The following is a 13,919-nucleotide window of genomic DNA, read 5'->3' as shown; positions in this document are numbered from 1 at the left end:
AATTTGTAGCCTGCATATCGGTTTTGCTTTTGAGGAAGAAAATGACGTTTTTGTCAAAGTTTCATTTTATTCCACAGCTTCATTTTATTCCACATGTAGTGATGATAGAGCAAGGTTGAATGAAGTCTTCTCCCAGCCACTTCTAGTAGGAATTTGTCTTGAACTAATGTGAGAATTAAACACTTGACTTTTGTTTTGTGTTTAAACTTATTTTCTCAGTCTTTTAATCATGGATGCAGGAACAGGTGCAGAGGAGAGCAATGGGACTGGTGAGGGGTCTGGAGGGAAAGCTGTATGAGGAAAGGCTGAGTGAGCTGGGGTTGTTCAGCATGGAGAAGAGGAGACTTAGAGGGGACCTTATCATTCTCTACAACTATCTAAAAGGAAGCTGTAGTCCAATGGGGTTTGGGCTCTTCTCCCAGGCAACTAGTGACAGGACAAGAGGGCATGGTATGAAGCTGTGCCAGGGGAGGTTTATGTTAGATAGGAGGAAGCACTGCCTCACAGAAAGGGTGATTAGGCACTGGAATGGACTGTCCAGGGTGGAGTCATCACCCCTGGAGGTGTTTAAGGAAACAATGTGTGCGGAACTTGGTGGCATGGTTTAGCTGATATAGTGGTGGTAGGTCCATAGGCTGAACTTCATAGTATCATAGTATCAGTCAGGGTTGGAAGGGACCACAAGGATCATCTAGTTCCAACCCCCCTGCCATGGGCAGGGACACCCCACACTACATCAGGCTGGCCAGAGCCTCATCCAGCCTGGGCTTAAACACCTCCAGGGATGGGGCCTCACTTGATGATCTCAGAGGTCTTTTCCAGCCTCAGTGATTCTGTGATTCTGTGATTCTATGACAGACACAGAAACATAAGTCTTCTTTGGTTTGATTTTCTATTTTTTAATGTTGGTTTGGGGATTTTTTTCCCTACCTAGGGCTCTCTGCTGTGCTGTTGCTGCTCTTGCTGTTCCTGGTTCATGTCAGCCAGCTATTTGGATAAGCTTTGCATTTATGTTTTACTTTGTATTGAGTTGTTGCTTTCTGGCTGTGGTTTCCACCTCTAATTTTGTACATAATGAACAAGATAGAAGAAAAACAAACACAATAACAAAATATGTCATTATTCTCTGCGTCTTTTCCATGCTTTTTGCTAATAATATGCACATCACTTGCAGTGCTGCCAAAAGCATCTAAGCCTTAGTCAACTGCCTTTGGGACTGTAATTCCTTTATGATCTATTTCCATATTTATCTGAATGGTTTAGTAGAGTGGCTTGGAAAAGGTACAAGCAAATGTCTTTGGACTAAGTTTCTGTTGAATTAAAATGAACCATTTCACATATCATTGAGTACTGGCAGAATATGTTTTGGCCTTGAGAACATAAATAAAATTAATTTATTTGCCTTTCCTGCTATCTTACTTGAGCAGCAGATAGTCTTATCACAAGTCACTGCTAAACTAGCAACAGATTACAACTGAAGAAAAGTAATGGATACAAGATGCATGAAGGAACAGAGTGACAGAGTGCACTCTCGGCAAGGTTGTTGATGGTTCTTCACTATGAGAGTGGTGAAGCCCTGGAATGGGTTGTCCAGGGAGGTGGTCGAGGCCCCGTCCCTGGGGGTGTTTAAAACTGGTACAAAACTGGGAGGTGTGGCTGACACACAAGAAAGCTGTGCTGACTTTCAGAGAGGTCTAGAAAGGCTGAAGAGTTGGGCAGAGGTGAACCTTGTGGAGTCCTGCACCAGGGGAGGAATAATCCCATCTATCAGTACAGGTTAGGGGTTGACCTGCTGCAAAGCAGGTCCATAGAGAAGGACCTGGAGTGCTGGTGGAGACCTGAATGACCACGAGACATCAATGTGCCCTCATGGTCAAAAAGGTCAATGATATCATGGGGTGCATTAAGAGTGTGTTCAGGGACATTTTCACCCACCTCTACTCTGCCCTGGCGAGGCTGCTCCTGGAGTATTGTGTCCAGTTCTGGGCTCCCCAGTTCAAGAAGGACAGGGAACTACTGGAGAAAATCCAATGGAGTGTCACAAAGATAATTAGGGGACTGGAGCATATGTTTTACAGAAGAAGTTGAAAGACATGGAGCTCTTCAGTCTGGAGAAGACTGAGAGTCTTATCAGTGCTTATAAATATCTAAAGGGTAGAAGCCATGTGGATGGTGCTGGAGTCTTTTCAGTTCTGAGTGATAGGACAAGGGGGGTATGGGTATAATTTAGAACACAGAAGGTTTTGCTTGAGGGTGCCAGAACAGGCAGTCCAGGGGGATTGTGGAGACTCCTTCTCTGAAGACTTTCAAAACCAGCCTGGGTATGTATCTGTGCAACTTGATCTAGGTGTACCTGTGTCAACAGGAGAGTTGGACTAGATGATCACCAGAGATCCCTTCTAACCCCTACCATTGCATGATTCTGTGATTCATCTATCTATCTATCTATCTATCTATCTATCTATCTATCTATCTATCTATCTATCTATCTATCTATCTATCTATCTTCCTATTTGTCCTACACGTGGTAATAGAACACCTGCTACACAGAATTTGCTACATTTAGTTTTCTCTCCTTTAGTCCTTGCATATGGTGATATATCTGCAGGGTTGTTTCATGAGGAGAGGAAAGAGGAACATGACCTGCATTATTCATAGGGGAAAAAATATGATGAAAACATAGATGTGTCAAACTGAAGTCAATCATAAGGAAAATTGGCAATTAAACTTAACAACCTAAAATATGTACATAAGAGCCCAGTATAGCTGTCTCTGAAGGGCTGTGTTTCAAAAGATGTCTTTATAGTCAGAGGCAATAATGAGAACTTTCAAGATGTCTCTAGCACAGCTATCTGTGCTGTAGAAATCTATTCTTAACAGGGTGTTCCAATCTCCTTTTGCAGACTGCTATCAGAAACAGCTACTCCTAGAAAGCCCCTCATCTCATCCTGATTAACAGATTTAAAATGTCAGATAAAATGTGATTTAGTAATACCTTTTTCTCTCCAACAAGAATAAAAAGAATCTGGCTGAGCAACTCAGGTGTACCTGCTTCTATCATGGGTGCTTAAAAGTTCACTGAGATGAAACCCCCTTACAATGTTACAGAAATCGAAGTATTCCACTATTTTTTGATATTGTGATAGAGCTGTCTTCCATGGCAAGCCTCATGGTGAAAATTGTGCATGTGTTGTGTATTCAGGATCCTTAACAATTCTGCAGTGAGTAAGGATTGAATATTGACAACTATGCTTCAACAGGGGTATGAGATTTAATCTTATGCTTGTGTATGATCATCAAATGTTTGCGTAAGTGAATCAATACAGATTCCAAACAAAGGTAGCAAGATGCACATAAAAATATTTGGAAGAAAGAATACCATTTTTCTTATAGAGTCAAAAATAATAGTCAATGCATTTTTGTATGTAGATGTGGATATTTTAGATAGAGACTTGCATCTGTGAGCCAGCAGGTGCTGAAAACATTGGGAATTGCTCAAAAATGTCAGGAGGTTCATAGTATCATAGTATCATAGTATCATTCAGGGTTGGAAGGGACCACAAGGATCATCTAGTTCCAACCCCCCTGCCATGGGCAGGGACACCCCACACTAGATCAGGCTGGCCAGAGCATCATCCAGCCTGGGCTTAAACACCTCCAGGGACAGGGCCTCAACCACCTCCCTGGACAACCCATTCCAGGGCTTCACCACTCTCATGGTGAAGAACCTCCTCCTCACATCTAGCCTGAATCTCCCCACCTCCAGCTTCATTCCATTCCCCCTAGTCCTATCACTACCTGAGATCCTGAGAAGTCCCTCCCCAGCCTTCCTGTAGGCCCCCTTCAGATACTGGAAGGCCACAATGAGGTCACCTCGGAGCCTTCTCTTCTGCAGACTGAACAGCCCCAACTCCTTCAGTCTGTCCTCATAGGAGAGGTGCTCCAGCCCTCTGATCATCCTTGTGGCCCTTCTCTGGACACCTTCCAGCACCTCCACATCCCTCTTGTAATAGGGGCTCCAGAACTGGACACAGTACTCCAGGTGGGGTCTCACCAGGGCTGAGTAGAGGGGGAGGATCACCTCCCTCGACCTGCTGGCCACACTTCTCCTGATGCAGCCCAGGATCTGATTGGCTTTGCGGGCTGCAAGTGCACACTGAGAGCTCATGTTGAGCTTTTTGTCCACCAGCACCCCCAAGTCTCTCTCCTCAGGGCTGCTTTCCAGCCAGTCACTGCCCAGCCTGGATTTGTGCCTGGGGTTGCCTCGACCCAGATGCAGGACCCTGCACTTGCTCTTACTGAACTTCATGAGGTTGGCTTGTGCCCACCTCTCCAGCCTGTCAAGGTCCCTCTGGATGGCCTCCCTTCCCTCCAGCGTGTCTGCTGCACCACACAGCTTGGTGTCATCAGCAAACTTGCTGAGGGTGCACTCAATGCCACTGTCCATGTCCCCCACAAAGATGTTGATCAAGACAGGTCCCAGGACTGATCCCTGAGGGACTCCACTTTTCACTGGCCTCCACTGGGACATGGAGCCATTGACAGCCACTCTTTGGGTTGGTTGCATTGTTGCTGACCACCTCAATTGCTGAATTGAAATTCATTTAATTTATATAACAAAAATACTGAACTGAAAATCCCTAATGTCTGTCTAGCTGCAGAGTTTCTAGGTAAAAGGATCAGCTGTGGTAGTGAAACCATAAAGTGGTCTAATATGAAGTCTCCACTGCTGGGGAGTGAGATTAGAGCAGATAGTCAGTGCAGCAAATCTCTTTACCATCTGTTCCTTCAGCTTCTTGACCAGGTTGCAAGGCAGGCAGTATTCTCCCTTTTGTCCTATTAAAAGTGACATATGCTGTCTTCTGCATCAAGGCATTTGATGTAGTTCAACCTTCACATATTCTGAACTGAAATCTGACAGAGCAGACCTGGATCAAACTATAGAATATTATCCTTCAAGGGTTGTCCACTGAAGCATTAAGCTCACTAAATGTAACCTCAATGTAAGCAGTGATAAGCTAAGCTATAGGAACAAGTCCTAAATGAACTAATCTGTGTACTGGAATAATAAAATGATGTTGTTTTTTTCCCATAGTGTTTGATCTCACTAAAGCAACTTTCTTTCCCCAAGTCACTATGGTAGTCCATTTAAAGTTAGCATGGTATTTCTGCATGGCTTTGCCCTGCTCACATACAGCCATGTCATCAACAGACTTACCCAAAGTACAGAAGAAGATCAGAGAATTATTAAGGCTGGAATAGACCTCTGAGATCATCAATTCCAGTCTATGGACCTAAAACCACCACACTGACCAGACCATGTCATTAAGTGCCACATCAAATCTTAAACACCTCCAGGGACTGTGACTCCACCACCACCCTGGGCAGCCCATTCCAGTCTCTAATTACCCTTTCCATGTGAAAATGCTTCCTAACATCCAAACTAAACTTCCTCTGGCACAGCTTCAGGCCATGCCCTCTGGTCTGTCACAAGTTGCCTGGGAGAAGAGCCCAACCCTCACCTTACTACAATTATATTTAGAATTATATTTAATAAGCAAAACAAAAGCAATTTTGGAAATCTATTTTCTTAGTAGATTCTGTTTCCTTTTTTCTTCTATTTTTCATTGTCTTTTCAAATAAAGAAGTAGCAATACCTTTCAAGGAGAAAAAAAATAATCAAAATCAGCTAGTGCACAACTGAATTAACCGCCCTCAAAAGCTGCATATATTCCCTGACGTCTTATGCTTTTGTGGTGACATTGCCTCCCCTTGTTTTTACTTCCTTTTGGCCTTGTAGGGTAGAATTTCCATCTGGTTAAATGTAGTCAGTCTTTTTGACACTGAATTGCCTCTGTAAAGAAATCAGCCAAGATAATTATTTGTATTCTCAAGGTGCTTTCACCTTGTCTTGCACTTTACAAAGGTCTATTTGGCACTGGGCAAATAAAGCACAATTAATGATGCACTGTTAGAAAGTGACTCTTCAGCCACAGTGCAGGTGTGCAGGCTTTTGAGGGAAAAGCCATTTGCATTTACATCTTCTCAGGATATCTGGTAGTGGTAGGACTAGGGGGAATGGAATGAAGCTGGAGGTGGGGAGATTCAGGCTAGATGTGAGGAGGAAGTTCTTCCCCATGAGAGTGGTGAAACCCTGGAATGGGTTGTCCAGGGAGGTGGTTGAGGCCCCATCCCTGGAGGTGTTTAAGCCCAGGCTGGATGAGGCTGAGGCCAGCCTGATCTAGTGTGGAGTGTCCCTGCCCATGTCAGGGGGGTTGAACTAGATGATCCTTGTGGTCCCTTCCAACCCTGACTGATACTATGATACTATGATTTCCTGTGTTTAAGATGGGGATATATCCAAATGTTGTGGGTTGGATTTGCACCCACAACAAACTGGGTATTTACCCTCCAGAGTGAATTTATCACTGTAACTCAGAGTTTTGGAAACAAATGAAATTATATTTACAAAAGTGGACTAAATATAAAAGCATAAAAGGCAATAAACTTATACAAGGTATATTTATATATCTTTACAGTTCAACAACACTAGAATACCCCCTGGTACAGACTCACACCCACCCTGGGTAGCCCAGAGGGCTATATTAACAGCCAGCCTGGGGTCTCTCCCTCTCTCCCCACCCTGTACCTTACACATTCTAAAGAGAAAACAGTTCATCCTGCATGCAAGGTCAGAGATAAGGCAGACAGAAGCAAAGCAGAAGGGGCAGCCCAGAGAGGAAATGAAGAAGCGAGCAAGAACACTCTGTGTTCCTAAACAATATAGGAATTTGCAGACGGGGCAGCCCAGAGAGGAAAAGAAGAAGAGTGCAAGAACACTCAACACAGTCTCAGGCTGGGCTATTGGAGGTTTAGGCTGGAGGTTAGGAGGAAGTTTTACACAGAGAGTGATTGCCCATTGGAATGGGCTGCCTGGGGAGGTGGTGGAGTCACCGTCATTGGAGGTGTTCAGGAGGAGACTTGACAGAGTGCTTGGTTGCATGGGTTAGTTGGTTGGGTGGTGTTGGATGATAGGTTGGACGCGATGATCTTGAAGGTCTCTTCCAACCTGGTCTGGTCTATTCTATTCTATTCTATTCTATTCTATTCTATTCTATTCTATTCTATTCTATTCTATTCTATTCTATTCTGTTCTGTTCTGTTCTATTCTATTCTATTCTATTCTATTCTATAGGAATTTGCAGAACCAAACTTATCTCTGTTACTTGCTCAGCCTCTTAGAAAAATTTGTCCATCCCCTGGACTGAATTCTCTGGAAAAATCTAATTCTTATGCACAATTAAGCATAGTCTTTAAACCATAACATCAAAGAATGACCACTTTCTTTTAGAATAGAATAGAATAAACCAGGTTGGAAGAGACCTTCAAGATCATCGCGTCCAACCTATCACCCAACACCACCTAATCAACTAACCCATGTAACCAAGCACCCTGTCAAGTCTCCTCCTGAACACCTCCAGTGATGGCAACTCCACCACCTCCACGGGCAGCCCATTCCAATGGGCAATCACTCTCTCTGTGTAAAACTTCCTCTTGACCTTCAGCCTGAACCTCCCCTGGTGCAGCCTGAGACTGTGCCCTCTTGTTCTGGTGCTGGCTGCCTGGGAGAAGAGACCAACCTCTGCCTGTTTACAACTCCCCTTCAGGTAGTTGTAGAGAGCAATAAGGTCACCCCTGAGTCTCCTCCTCTCCAGGCTAAGCAGCCCCAGCTCCCTCAGCCTCTCGTCATAGGGCTTGTGTTCCAAGCCCCTCACTAACTTCATTGCCCTTCTCTGGATCCGTTCCAGCAAGTCAACATCCTTCCTAAACTGAGGGGCCCAGAACTGGACACAGTACTCGAGGTGTGGCCTAACCAGTGCAGTGTCCAGGGGCAGAATGACCTCCCTGCTCCTGCTGGCCACACAGTTCTTAATGCAGGCCAGGATTTTCTTGTGCATTAAAACAAAAGAAGAGCTAAACAAATAAATCATGAATCACAGGGAGTAAAATTCAACCTGCTGAAATTCCACCAGACGTTTGGCCCCCAAGGAGGGGCCAGAATCTGATGTATTGTGGATTCTTTCCTATGTCAAAAAAAAAGCACATTCTCTTTTTTTCCAGGTGAGCATTTCCAAGGGCCCTCATACAGCACACAGAAACAGAGAACAATTATTATATATTCATTTTTATGTCACAGAATTTTCATTCTTATTTGCCCAGTATTTAATAATAGCACATAATATTTGAGAGCAGCCCTGAAGAAAAGGACTTGGGGGTGCTGGTTGATGAGAAGCTCAATGTGAGCCACCAGTGCGCACCTGCAGCCCAGAAAGCCAATCCCATCCTGGGCTGCATCAAGAGAAGCATAGCCAGCAGGTCAAGGGAGGTGATTCTCCCCCTCTACTCTGCTCTGGTGAGACCCCACCTGGAGTAGTGCATCCAGTCCTGGAGCCCCTACTACAAGAAAGATCTGGATGTGTTGGAGTGTGTCCAGAGAAGGGCCACAAGGATGATTAGGGGACTGGAGCACCTCTCCTATGGAGACAGACTGAGAGAGTTGGGGCTGCTCAGTCTGGAGAAGAGATGTCTGCGAGGAGACCTTATTGTGGCCTACCAGTATCTTAAGGGGGCCTACAAGAAGCTGGTGAGGGACTTTTTAGGGTGTCAGGTAGTGATAGGACTAGGGGGAATGGAGGAAGAGAAAAAAGAAAGAAATGCGTAGATTCAGATTGTTAGGAAGAAGTTCTTCACCATGAGGGTGGTGAGACACTGGACCAGGTTGCCCACAGAGGTGGTAGAAGCTCCATCCCCAGAGGTTTTCCAGGCCAGGCTGGATGTGGCTCTGGGAAGCCTGATCTAGTGTGAAGTGTCCCTGCCCATGGCAGGGGGATTGGAATTGGATGATCCTTGAGGTCCCTTCCAACCCCAACAATTCTATGATTTACAATTTTAAAGTATTGTGTTTTTATTATAAAAAGCTGGACATTTATTTTCATTTGCTTAACTGTTTGTAAGGACAGACCACTTCTGTCCCAATAAATGCTGCTCTCTATGTCTCTGTGTACATACCAGACCAAAGTAAAACCAGTCTACATGCATTCAATTCTCTTAGGCCTTTGAACCAAGCCAGTGAATGAAGGCAGCTGGGAATGTCTTGTGGCAGCCAAACCCTGAAATATTAACAAAAGCAGCTAGAGAAAATCTTTCCAAGTCAGCAACACCATTATTCCAGTTGTATCCATAGCAAGAAAAGTAGATTACAGTGCTTAGTTCATGAGCCTTTTTGGCTGCCAGGCAGGCTTTGTGTGTGGCTGTGTACACAACCACCAATACTTGGCAAAGAAAGGATGGCTATCAATGTTAGCATGCAAGAAATGCATGAACAGGTGAGATCTTTCAAAACTGTGCTGTTTCCCTTCTGTCAGACACCACTGACTGCTGTCCAGGACCTGGGAACAGCACTGCAAGGCTCATCATCTGCTCAGTGCAGTTGGAGTTTCAGTTGTATGCAGCGGTTGTTGAGCTCTGTAATTAAAATGGCTACATTAAAGCATCCAGCTGTTGGATCCACATTGTGCCTTCAGATGCATGTGTGTGGCTTCCATGCTTCAATGGGAATAGTGTATGCACAGCTGAGGAAAGAATCTGGCTGTGTGTGTAGGCGTACACATCTACATCTCTGTATATACAGCAGTTGTAAAGAGAAAGATGTTTTCCTGAATGATAATATTAGTTCCCCCATTTCTGCTCTGTCCTGTTTCTCTGTAGAGTCCTGGGATTTGGTGTGTAGCAGTTTTATTTGGGAAGCAAGGAGGAAGTTTGTTTCAACCAGGGGAAGGGAATGGAAAGGAAGGGAAGGGAAGGGAAGGGAAGGGAAGGGAAGGGAAGGGAAGGGAAGGGAAGGGAAGGGAAGGGAAGGGAAGGGAAGGGAAGGGAAGGGAAGGGAAGGGAAGGGAAGGGAAGGGAAGGGAAGGGAAGGGAAGGGAAGGGAAGGGAAGGGAAGGGAAGGGAAGGGAAAAAAGATCAAATATTTTGTTTGTGTTTGAGACAGGAAGCAGTTATACTAAAATATCCCAGAAAGGCTATTCTTGCTGTACTACTGACCCAGCCAAAGCCAAGTGCTTCTGGAAATCTTTCAAGAAATCCTGTTTGAGTTATTTCCAGTCTTGCTTCCAGACCAGAGAGGCTTGGATAAGCCACACAAAAGTTTGAACACTTATCAGCTGCTTCTTCCTGTTGCCTCTCCCCACCTAAATGAGAACCCAGACACATCTTTTAACTCTTCATGAATGTGGCCTGCCCTTCTGCAGTCGTCTCTGACTGGTTTTCCACCCATACAGGTCAGACAGCTGAAAGAACTGAATGTAGCTTTTCTAACTGTAAAGGAAAGCATGCTAAGACAGATAAGTTGTGAAACGACATCCAAACACTGAGCAAGAACTGATGGTGATATTGTCCTTCCTCCCATTGTTCCTTTTTGTGCACTGCAAGATTTTTGAACATCAGTATGTATGCATCCTCCCTGGCACAGTGATTGCAGCTTATTCAGTAATAATATGACAGATATTTGTCTGTTACAGAAGTGATGCTGCATTTCTCTCTTGGGCTGCCTTAATGTATTTGCATGCAGCTGCACTTGTAGTTCAGGCAGCAACTGTGACTGCTATTTTTACTCTTTTTTTTTTCAGAACAGAGCTAAGAATATGAATAAATTGTTCTCTGAGGGAGCGTTTGCCCTGACCTCATTCTTCACATAGTCACCCACGTTTGGTTGGAATTGAAGACAGAGGTGGTTCATTCCAAACTCTAATTGAACTGCTTTTCTCATTCTTAGTTATCATAAAGAATTAAGTATTGGACCTTAACTATATAAAAAAAAACCAAAACAAGTCTGTTTGAGACCCCACCTGGAGCACTGTGTCCAGATCTGGAGCCCCTAGTACAGGAAGGGTCTGGAGGTGCTGGAAGGTGTCCAGAGAAGGGCCACAAGGATGAGCAGAGGGCTGGAGCTGCTCTGCTATGAGGACAGACTGAGGGAGTTGGAGTTGTTCAGCCTGGAGAAGAGAAGGCTTCCAGGAGACCTAATTGTGGCCTTTCAGTATCTGAAGGGGGCTACAAGAAAGCTGGTGAGTGATAGGACTGGGGGGAACGGAGCAAAGCTAGAAATGGGTAGATTGAGGTTGGATGTTAGGAAGAAGTTCTTCCCCATGAGGGTGGTGAGAGACTGGCACAGGTTGCCCAGGGAGGTGGTGGAAATCTCATCCCTGGTGGTTTTGAAGGCCAGGCTGGATGTGGCTGTGAGCAACCTGCTGTAGTGTGAGGTGTCCCTGGCCATGGCAGGGGGGTTGGAACTGGCTGATCCTTGAGGTCCCTTCCCACCCTAACAATTCTATGATTCTATGATTCTAAGAACAAGAAAAGAAGACTGTGATTCTGTCAGAGATATTTTTCTGCTTCCTAAAACAATATTTGAGGTGAATCATCCATAACTAAGCTTCCTTATTCCTATAGTCTAACAAATCTTTGTGTTTTCATTCCTGTTTGGTAGGTCCTATGTCTCAATCACCTAGTCATATATAGTCTTAGCCTGGATTATTTTCTGCTATGAGACAGGTTTTCTTGTCATATAATATTCCCTTATACTGCAGGCATAGGAATTTACTTGAGTATTCCAGTAATGTTTACTTTGGGACAAATACATAAGTGTAGCTGACTCTATACACTTGCTCAGTACCTCCTTGTTACTAAATTGAAGGATCTTGTTACCATTTTGAAACACAGAATCTCATGTGAAGCTCAGATCAGTTTAGATCAGTTTAGAGCAGTATCATCACCATGGATCTTCCAAGATTTCTATGTTAGCATCTCCTCTCCTGTTAGTATCATAGAATCATCCAGGCTGGAAAGGACCTCTGACATCATCAGGTCCAACCATTTTGCCACTCCACCAAGTCTGTCATTACACCATGTCCCCAGGTACCAGATTTCAAGGCTTTTAAATACATCCAGAGATGGTGACTTAACTACCTCATAGAATCATAGAATTATTAAGGTTGGAAAAGAACTTTAAGATCAAGTCCAACCTTCTACCCAAGAAGGGCATGGACCTGATGGAGTGGGTCCAGAGGAGGACCACAAAAATGATCAGGGGATTGGAGCACCTCTGCTACAGTGACAGGATGAGGGAACTGGGGTTGTTCAGCCTGGAGCAGCCTTCCAGCACCTGAAGGTAGCCTACAGGAAGGATGGAGAGAGACTGTTTACAGAGGCCTGCAGTGACAGAATGAGGGACAATGGCTTCAAACTAGGGAAGAGCAGAGATAGTTTGGATGTTAGGAACAGGTGTATTTCTATGAGGGCAGTGGAACACTGGAACAAGTTGCCCAGCAAGGTGGTTGGGGCTCCGTCCCTGGAGATATTCAAAGTGAGGCTTGACAGGGCTCTGGGCAGCCTGATGTAGTTGAGGATGTCCCTGCTGACTGCAGAGGGGGTTGGACCAGATGACCTTCAGAGGTCCAATCCAACCTGGCCCATTCTATGATGTCTATGATCTCCATGACTACTAGACCATGTCCATCATTTTTTGAACACCTATCATTTATGTTCTTTATTCTTTAGTCTCCGTCTCTCTTGATGTTTTCCTTGATGGTTGAAGTCTAGGCACATACTGTTTCCAAGCTTCTGGCTTACCAGGCAATCAAGATTTCCCTTTGTCAGTTACATTTCTAATTATTTTCCAAACTCTAACTCTTCCTGATAACTGCAAACTTTGTTAATGATATTCTTATGTTATCTTGCAAGTCATTCATAAAACCACATTAAAATATATCACCTATGCATTACCTGTGGGATCACACTAAAAGCATACCTGCTTGATGGCAATTTCTCTGACATCTGTCACTTAGTTAATAGACAATATAGGTACCATTAACAGTGTTAAAACAAAATATCCTGAGATACACAGTCCAAGGTTTGACTGAGCTTTGGTTATATACACTAATATTACTAGCTATGCCAATGGCATCCTGGCCTGCATCAAGAGCAGTGCGGCCAGCAGGAGCAGGGAGGTCATTCTGCCCCTGTACACTGCACTGGTTAGGCCACACCTCGAGTCCTGTGTCCAGTTCTGGGCCCCTCAGTTTAGGAAGGATGTTGACTTGCTGGAACGAGTCCAGAGAAGGGCAACGAAGTTGGTGAGGGGCTTGGAACACAAGCCCTATGAGGAGAGGCTGAGGGAGCTGGGGTTGCTTAGCCTGGAGAAGAGGAGACTCAGGGGTGACCTTATCACTCTCTACAACTACCTGAAGGGGGGTTGTAGACAGGTGGATGATGGTCTCTTCTCCCAGGCAGCCAGTACCAGAACAAGAGGACACAGTCTCAGGCTGCGCCAGGGGAGGTTTAGGTTGGATGTTAGGAAGAAGTTCTGTACAGAAAGAGTGATTGCCCATTGGAATGGGCTACCTGGGGAGGTGGTGGAGTTGCCGTCATTGGAGGTGTTCAGGAGGAGACTTGATGGGGTGCTTGGTGCCATGGGTTAGCTGTTTGGGTGGTTTGGATTGGTTGATGGGTTGGATGCAATGATCTTGAAGGTCTCTTCCAACCTGGTTTATTCTATTCTATTCTACTAAGTGATTGTAGAAATAGCATTGACAAGACCTGACCAATAGGTCTGAGTGAAAATTTGTTGTGTAATGGAAAGCTGGATTTTTTTGATCTTGAATTCTAATATTGCCAGGAAAAAAAATTAAATCATGCTAGCTATGCAGAATCTATTTTCCAGAACACTAGTTTGAGAGGCACTAATTATATTTTACTAATTAGCAATGCAATCTATCATCAACTGTATTATGCTTTTGTTTAGGGTCAAGAGAGAATGTCTTTAGGCAGGACAGTTCTTCATAGAAAGAGTGATTTGCCAT

This window comes from Melanerpes formicivorus, unplaced genomic scaffold (assembly GCF_026170545.1).
Source record: "Melanerpes formicivorus ecotype bairdi unplaced genomic scaffold, bMelFor1.0.p_v2 SCAF_247, whole genome shotgun sequence".
Taxonomy (NCBI): Eukaryota; Metazoa; Chordata; class Aves; order Piciformes; family Picidae; genus Melanerpes; species Melanerpes formicivorus.
Note: the sequence above shows the minus strand (reverse complement) of the source record.